Raw genomic sequence first — 9,737 nt, 5'->3', positions numbered from 1 at the left:
GTTAGAAACCAAAAGAATGTATGAAAAACTATGTAGACTGAAAATGTATTACAGTTTGGTAAAGAAGAATTATTGTACTTCTATTAAATAAAAAATTGTTGTTTTCTTGATTAAACATTAATTGTTGGTCGTGAATGAACAAAGAGTTCGCAAAAAAATAAATAAGGTTAGAAACCAAAAGAATGTATGAAAAACTATGTAGACCGAAAATGTATTACAGTTTGGTAAAGAAGAATTATTGTACTTCTATTAAATAAAAAATTGTTGTGGGGTAAAATATTGTTGTGGGGTGAGAGAGGCTCGAACTCTCGACCTCAGGATTACTCAGAAGCTATGAGACCTACGCGCTAGCCAACTGCGCCACCACCCCTTTTGTTCTTGTGTTTTCACTTTACTTATTGACTCTCTCGTTAAATACATTTTAAATAAATATAATTCAAATCTAAAAGGAAATTCTGGGAAACATACTAATTCAAATTGAAGTTTTTCGTAATGCAATAAATGAGTAGATATTCTCTGTAAGTCAAAATCAATTGTAATAATATGGGTCGAATTCGAGATTTCCATATTGAGAAATACTAAAATTCACAATCACTATGGTTTAAACACATTGAAAAAAGTGTAGTACTTAGCTTCTATATTTCCAAATCATTGTTCACTCTGACTTTCTTGTTTTAAATGCCAAGGAGAGTAGACATTTTCTTTTATATTTATGTTGCATGTTACTAAATTAAAATGTCTTTCTTAATATTATGATTACAGGTTTGCTTAGAATTGATGAAATATCGAGTATTTGACTTTGAAATATCAATTTTTCTACTGGGCTTGCTCAGAAGACCAAAAACTGTAACGGGCTGATAAACAGATCAGCAGAAGTAAGCCCAGAGTTATGGGCCAGACTACTCTGTTTAAGGCCCTATATTAGTTGTGTTGATTTCAGGCCTTTGGTTCTACTTATATAACTCACTCAAAGATCTCACTTTATTTATCACCAGATAGTGTTTGTGGAAGGGTATAAATCACTCATCTTTAATCAGAGATTTTTTGAGCATCGTAATAAAGTTCTCTTTGCAAGGGAGCGCTAAAATCCCCCTACAATGGACTTTTAACAACAAGAAAAGGATCCAAATTAGCTAATGAATTCAAGAAACAGAATGAATAAAGAAAAAGAATCACTCAAAACTAATCATTTTTACACGTATAGTTAGCATTAATACACAACTGAATATGAAACTTGTTACACGTACATTTAGAATTGTGGTCTCTTGGTACGGGTTTACAAAGACCTAGGGTTCGTTGGGTTGGTGGAAAAGGATAATGATTCTGGGATATTCTATGGGAATTTTTTATCTTGCTTTTAGTAATGAATATTATTTAGTCTCAAGATTATTTTATCCCACCATTTTAATACAAATGACACGGGATAAATTATCCCATGCAAAAGATGAGATAAAGTACAAAATTTAAAAAGAAACAACCTAACAACACAATATATAAAAAGAGAACATTGTGAGGCCTAAAAAAAAAGACTAGATTAAAATTTCAGCAAAGAAACATTCAAATTTAATTGAAGATACATATATAACATTAATAGTAGACAAGGACAGTGTCACGGGCAAGAAATTTGGAGATGTACCATGTAGTAAATCGAAAATGGAATATTATGTAGGTAACAAATTAGAATTTATGGAAATTTTCACATTCCAACTTTTTAAATGATTGTTTTCAGTTTTTACCTTACTATGGAAAATATTCTAGATTGACAGGGTCTTCGTCTTGTCATTATCATTTTCATCTTTATTCCTCACTTGGTCACACTCTCTTTAACTTTACTCCACCAGCTTTATATTGATTATTTTTGGCTTTTCAAATGGAGTAATGTTTTGGCTTTATATTAAGTTTAAGTGTTATGGGAAAGGCCAACTTACGAACAGAGTCAAGTACAGGAGTCTCTCAATTCCACCAAAGAAATATGCCCTCAAAACTTTACATGATATTTTTTGGGGGATAAAATTGATGTTGTCCATTTTATTTCAATTGGATGATAAATGAAGCAAGAAACTGTTTTCATGTAAGTTTATAGTGTCTTAGGCTCAATTTGTTTTTATGACAATTAAAACATCTCAATATAATTGCATAATTGAATGATTAACATGTTATTTTTAGATCTGAACATGGATGATTAAGGTTATTTAATTTTTCAATATATGAATGTGCATAATTTATTTATTTTTAAACATAAAAAATATATAATTAAAATAAATAAATAATTAAATAATATATATTTAACAATATAAATCATTATTTGATCAAAAAAAAAAGTCAAAACATCTATATTGGTTAGTAATGACAGAGATGTGCGTAGTAATGGTTAGTGCTAGTGGATAATAATGGTAATAAACCATATGGGCTCTTGTGAATTCAAAACTACGAATTTCTTCAATTCAATTTTTTCCTTCTTTTTTAATTTTGCGGTGAAATTGAGTATAAACAATTTCTTGTCTTTGATACCAATTTAATCAAACTCAAACCTTTACTAAGACGAGCATATGAGATGATTTGAAATCCTACTATTCTCGGAAAGGGAAATATTTTTAACAGAATTTCTTGTAAGCCCATAGTGAACATGTCCTTGGTAAAATTTTGAGTCAAAATAACCTTTCATAATTTTTGTTCAAATCCCGCTACCAAAAAAAGATGTTCACCTCTTAAAATATTCTATATACAATTTCGAAACAAGAAAGGGTTTTCATAGAAGACATAACGGGCCGGAAATACACTATGTCAAATTTGCACCACTAGTCGATATTAGAGATTTGGAAGTGGTCACCATATATAGATAAGGTTAATTACTCATACTCATACTATAGCCACTGTCGTTGAGATACTCAGATCTTTGTCTGAAAAACAAGACATGCTTCCAATGTGGCAGCAAAAGTTTTCTCAGACGTTGGGTCCAATGAATTGACAACCCACCCCACCCCCTACTCCCCAAAAAACCTTTTTTTCATTTCAGTAAATTTTATATAGCAAAAATTCCAAAATAAAAATTTTGTAGACCAATCCTTTAGTTAGCAAAATCATAGGACCACGCTATCCAAGACTCTGGACATTGCAATTATTATTTATGTTGTTAATGCTACCTCGTCTACTTGTTCTTAAATCTACCTAAAATGTACTGCCTCAATGTGGGCACCCATTTATGCCTGGTTATTCAATTAAGTTACTATTGGAGGTTCTGTTGTTTGAAAGTATGTATTAAAGAGTCAACCAGTTTGTAAAAAATACAAAAAAAAAACACATGGCTACCTAAATTATTGAAATTGATCAAGTGGTTCTTGATATTCACCTATCTTAGAAAAGACTGCAATTTATAGCACTTGTATAATATCATACACACAAAGGAAGGGCCCTAATTATGAAGCTTAACACCCCTTTAATTTGATGCAACATATGTACATACCGAGCAATAATTATATGTTCCACAATGAGAAGAACTTAGTGCAATCAAATTATCGTCCTGTTATAAGAGCGACATAAATGTCACATGTATGTTTTAATTTGTATAACATTCACAAGCTATTCTTTGGTAGGTTTTGGCCGGGCTTCTTCAGAAAAAACAAAGATATTCAAGTCCCACTCCGATCATCAAACTTTATTAATGATGTAGTTTAATTAGCTACCTAGCTAGCATGTTTTTCAGTGTACACATTTACGTACTGTTACATTTTAAAATTACTCTCATTAAACATAGTACTATATTATATATTTCAATATAGAGCTAGATATTGCTTTGGATTCTTTTTGGGATAAATCATGATGATGAATAGAAGGTGCGAAGCAATAATTGAGAGTAGTACGTACGTAGCAGAAGAGAAAGAGATGGAAAATTACGTACTGCAGTTGGGAAGGAGAAAAATATTTGAACACCATATAATATATAGTATATTAATTAATAAATATATGGTGATGACAAATAATAATTTAACTCACGCGATGTGTATGTAATGTAAGCAAGTTGGACTCTTTCAGCTTTCTCAATAAATGGGGATGCATGGCATGGGGTCCTTTTTCTTTTTAATTTTCATCTTCTTCTTAAACAGGCCCACTGACACAGATAATGTTCCATACATATATATTAACCAAGCTTCTTCATGAGACCTTCCATGGTGATGATCATACTGACATATCCCTCATTAATAACTACGACCTCCATCGCTAATATGAATTTTCACTAATCATGTTCCTCCCATATTTAAGCTTTTTACGTAGTAGAATCAATCAATGATATATGCATGCGTCAAGATAAACAAGCTACATCACACACCATTTGGTGCAGCCCTTTCATAGGTCTACGTAAATGTGGAATATTCCGTGTTGCCTTCTTCTTTTCTTTTCATTTTTTGTATTATGTATTGTGATAATTTATCATAAATTTACTCCTTGTACGCTGTCCACAATATATATGACGAAGATTTTTCTTTAAAAACATTCATGTAGTTATACACGCATGTATTACACTTTAGCGGCAATTAATTAACAGTAATAGCTTAATTGCTGATAAATATTTTTTTGTATTAGAGGCAATTACAAGTGACAGTTATATATTTTAGCACTCTTTGCAAATATCTCAAAAACCTATAGCAATATTGAATCTAATGACAATTAATTAATACTGATAAAAGTTTTAGCATATTTTGTTAATGCGCATATTTGCTGCCACCACACTGACGGCAATGTTAATTTAGAATATATTAAAAGTGAAACTTCATTAAATTAAAACTATAGCAGTTACGTTCCAGACGCAAACCACTTAAAAATCAAATTTAATTTGCAAAATCTCATACGTACGATGGAATGTAGGTCATTGTTAATGTCAGCAGATATTAGTGGTCTCTAGAAAGAAGGCAAAGTTTGAAAATCATTTGCTTACATCAACTTCTTGCAGGCTTGCTAAGTTACGTTTGTTCGTCTTCAATTTATTCACAAGATGAAACAAATGCAAGAACTATGCCTAATAAATGTTGGCTTTTCTCCTCTTCCTTTTTTAATTTATGATTTTTTTAATTACCTTCTTTTTTTTTGGTAGCCAAGGTAAAAATGATAGGAATACAATGAGGTGGTTTGACGACAGGTTAAATATGGAATAATGATAAGAATATTAGCAACATAAAAATTTAAAATACTTGAAGGGAAAAGATACACCATTAAAATAAATAATTCATGAATAACAATCATTATATAATTCATGAATCTAGAATGTGAATCAAAAATTGCTCCTAGTAGTATCAGTGATGTGCCAAGAAAACAAAAGAAACATAAAGCTAACATTTCATCCATTTCAATTTATGTAATAGATTTTAACTATAATAAAATAAATTTTAAAAAAATTAAAAAGTATTTTATTTGTAATCTAAAATAAGTTATAAATACTTATTAAAATTAAAGTAAAATTTGAAATTTAAATTAAATTATTTAAAATATATAATTTTTTAGGATAGAATAAGAAAATCTTGTGAAGATGTTTAACCATAAAATGTTTTTACTTTTTTCGGAGTTGAACTTCGAAACACATCTTTGGTTTTAAATTTCAAAAAAAAAATCTGAAACTAAAGTTAAAGTTGAATTCCAGAATTTTCACGATTTTGAAAAATAACAAAAAGTTATTTCACCTTTTTCATTCCAAATAACTCTTAAAAAAATAAAAAAAAAACAACTCCAATTTATATTCATGATCAAACATAACTCCAATTTTTGAATATAAATTTTTACTATAAAAACAGAAACTTTATCTTTCAAATGTTTCAATAAAATATGGCCAAACACCCCCCTAATAAACAGTGATATAAGGAGTAGCAGTTATATGTACAACATTATTACATGGACATAAACAAAAGAGTTGTTAGTAATACAAATTCCCCACAAAGGTCAAATTAGAATCACCTTTTCTGTATCAACAGTAGATATGATAAGAATTCAACTAAAGGTCAAATTTGGGCATTCATTTTTCTTTCTTTCTTGGTAAAATAATATGATCATGGGTCCCTAATTTGTTATGCTGTATTTTTCATCTTTACAGCTGTAAGCAAAAAAAAAACAAACTAAAATGGAATAGGGAAATTAAGGCAAATAGAAGAAAGCTCTGTTTTTACTTTTACTTTTAGTGGAGAGATTTTTGCCTTACTTTATTTATGAAACAATAACAAGTACTCTGACTACAACATACTGTATAACAAAAAAACAAACCAAGTTACCAATTAGAATTGTGATGGAGCAATATTAGGTTTGAATCACTCTAAATATTGTTAGAAAGCGTTTGAGGAAGTCAAAAAGTTTTTTTCTCTCTACCCTTTTTTCCACTAGACCTCTCTCTGGGGGCGAGAGAAAAAGTATTACTACCACATATCATATTATTCAACAATTATTGGTGGGGGACTCGACACTGATCTCATTGATATTTGAATAGCAGAAATGGATATGGGATGTTTCGTCCATAGCTAAGTTTCGGGTCTTAAGTAATCAATTAGAAATGAAAGTGATCCACCGATGAGAATTTCTCCATCTTCTTACTTATTGATAAGATATCATTCTCGAATTGGAAGTAACTATAAGCAAGGGAGATAAACGAAAAGCAAAAAGTTTTATGTGTTTGTTAGTGGCGAAATCAAGATTTTCATTACGATTTTTAAAATTTAAAAAAAGTAAATATACGAACTAGTTGAAATGTGTTCAACATCTACCATATATACATAAAAAAAATGAAATAAGAAAGATATATACATAAAAAAAATGAAATAAGAAGGGTAGATTATGGCAGAAAGGGTGGGCATACGTCTGCAATAATAGTTTTTTTTCCTCACCCAATATTCAATGCCCGCATTGAAGCAACGACTAAATTGGGATCGAACACTGCAGGGTCATTCTAGGGTGATGCTCTCCCAACATAATTTTCTCTGTACCAGGGTTCAAACCCAAAACTTCTGATTAATGGTGGAGTAGGCCAATCACTCCATGCAATAGTCGTTTTAGTACACTGTATATGTGATTAAATTGAAGCATATAAAGAAAAAGTTATTAACACTAACATGGCATCATATCTCCATAAATGAGACATACTATATATATGGGTCAACAACCTTGATGTTAAGCAAGAAACAAATGTAGGCCCAAGGGGCCAAGACAGGTTTCAAGGTTAACTAACAAGATACATCTATGTCTATGTGAAAATGTTTTATATGAAATACTATATAAGAATATACTATATATTGAATTATATACATCATTATTCAAAGGTGATGAATTACTGTAATTGTATGATTTCTTTTCTTCTAGTTTCCACCCCCGATGTTTAATATCCGTTTTGTGGCTCGACTAATTTGGATTGGTGTTGAAAAGTCCCACTTTAGTATAATTGAAGCATATAAAAAAAAATTGATCGTTATATATTGGATTAATTTATTTATTTTTGAATTGTTTTATGAAGATGATCAATTTCAAGTTTAAAAAAGTAGTTTTGACAAGTTTTCAAGTAAAAGAATTTCTCTACTTATAGAGTTTCAACTTTTTTTTCCAAAGTTAATGCAGGCACAAAAGCATATTGATTTCCAAATAATTCTTTTTCAACTTTTTAAAAATAATATTTTTTATGTCCAAACGCTTACCAAATATATTACGTTTAAACTCTCACAGTTAGGTCACGATAATTAAATCACTCTTCTTTAATCATTTTTTACTTACTTCACGATATAAATTGCAAAAAAAATAGAATGTTTTTGGCTTTTGAGATCGAACCAAAAAGAATAGGTAGTATACTCATGATCTTATGAGTGACACCTAATTTAATTTTCTATCAAATAAATGAGAGTCACTTTAACTTTTTATGTCTTTCACTTGTTTGAAATATTGTAACAAAACGTCTATTTTTAAATTTTAATTCGAATAAGAGACAAAATTCCTACAATATTGTACATGGAAAATTGAACTAATTAGTTTGAACGTCAATAGCCATCGCGAAAATTCCATAACATACAAAAAAAATATACTAAACAAAAGCAAAGTTGTTAAACGTGTTCTATTTAATGATATTAATGATGATTAGTCAAGCCAGTTACCACTGATGCAATTGCTAAATTTCGTTGGCCCACTAAATGTTTTGAATTAATGTACATAACACGTATTCTTACGATCCCATATTAATTGTCAATATTATTAAAAAAAATATTTATTTCAAAATGAAGATTTTCTTTTACCAAAATGAATCAGAAAAGGGGGAGGCGAAGAAAGAAATTACTTGATTGCAAGTGATGATTTTGTCCAGCACGCAAGTGTGAGATGACAATGACATAAGCTTTTTAAAACAATGAGAAATTGATTTGCAATTTTTTATATTTCACTAGATTGGCTAATTTTTTCTTGGTTTTCCTTTTTCACCTTTGCTGCTAAGAACATTATTTTCATTTCTATTATACGCAAGATTTATTGCTACAAGTTAGTAAAAAATCGATCAGAGGTGAAATTAATTAGAAAGATGCGTTCTGTTAAAAATTAAAAGTAGTTAACAATATCTTCGTTTTAATACAAGTGTCTCTTTAGCAAAATAATAATATTTGTCTAAAAATAATCGTCACATTGAAAATTGAAAACAAAAATAATAATAAGTTTCAATTATACCCTTATATTAAAGAAATATTTACTTTTTCAGTTCATTTTTACTTTTTCCGCTTTGAACTTTGTATGTCTATTAAGAAATAAACATGAATATTTTACTTTGCATTTCTATTAAGAAATAAATATAATTATTTTACTTTGCATGTCTAATATATTTTAAGTCTTAAAAAATGATTTGGAGAATAAGTAATTAATATAGAGAGTAAAAGAGGTAAAAATAATTATTTTTTTTAATATATTAAAAGTGAAAAATATAAGTAAAAATCTATTTTTGAAATAGTAGACGAAAAAACAAAAATAATTTAATAAATTATACCAGATATTTATTATTATTTTTAATTAACGTAAAATGAATTAAAACAATACTTATTTTAAAATATGTGGAGTATAAGATTATTAGGAGCAGACAAGAAAAAAAAAACTTTGTTTTCACTAATTTTCTTAGTGACCTTTGTTTGCTCTACTTTCTCTTTTTCCTTGAAATAGACAAAAAGGTGATGAGTGGAATCACCCTTTTTTTTTTAGAAGGACCAAAATTATACTCTATTTATAATTAGGCATAATACATAAATATGTCTATTAACTTGATCTCATTTTATATTTATGCTTTCTAATTTTGAGTGTGCACAAGTAGACACTTAAACTAATATAAAATTGAACAAGTAGACACACATGTCTTACATGGCACAATACACGTAGGACGCCACGTAGGATACAAAATCGTCATATAGAATGTCATGTAAGACGGATGTGTCTATTTGTTCAAGTTTTGGATAGTTAAATTACCTACTTGTACATTAGTAAAGTTAAAAATCATAATTACCTATTGAATTAAAGTTAAGGGTCATATTTATGTATTATGTGTTACAATTAAGATGAATAAAGGAAAAAAAATCACTGGCTACGGTTTTTTCAAGTGAAATATTTTTAAAAAAATGTAGGAGGTATATATGGTTTATATGTATATTTTTATGCTTTTGCTGAATAAGTAATAAAGCATACGTTCGAAAGATCAATAACTCAATGTTAAACTAATACAGATAATTTAACTGTCTTAATCCCTAATTTAT

General features: G+C 29.0%; 1 non-coding gene across 1 annotated transcript; it reads right to left on the bottom strand.

Moving 5' to 3' along the window:
- Positions 1-285: 285 nt before the first annotated feature.
- TRNAM-CAU (transfer RNA methionine (anticodon CAU)) lies at positions 286-370 on the bottom strand. The gene is given in 2 exon segments: positions 286-321; positions 333-370. It is a non-coding gene; the product is annotated as a tRNA-Met (tRNA).
- Between the last annotated feature and the right edge of the window lie 9,367 nt (positions 371-9,737).

The sequence above is a fragment of the Solanum dulcamara genome, chromosome 4 (assembly GCF_947179165.1).
Source record: "Solanum dulcamara chromosome 4, daSolDulc1.2, whole genome shotgun sequence".
NCBI lineage: Eukaryota > Viridiplantae > Streptophyta > Magnoliopsida > Solanales > Solanaceae > Solanum > Solanum dulcamara.
The sequence above is the reverse complement of the archived record's forward strand: the minus strand, read 5'-3'. Positions and strand labels throughout refer to the sequence as shown.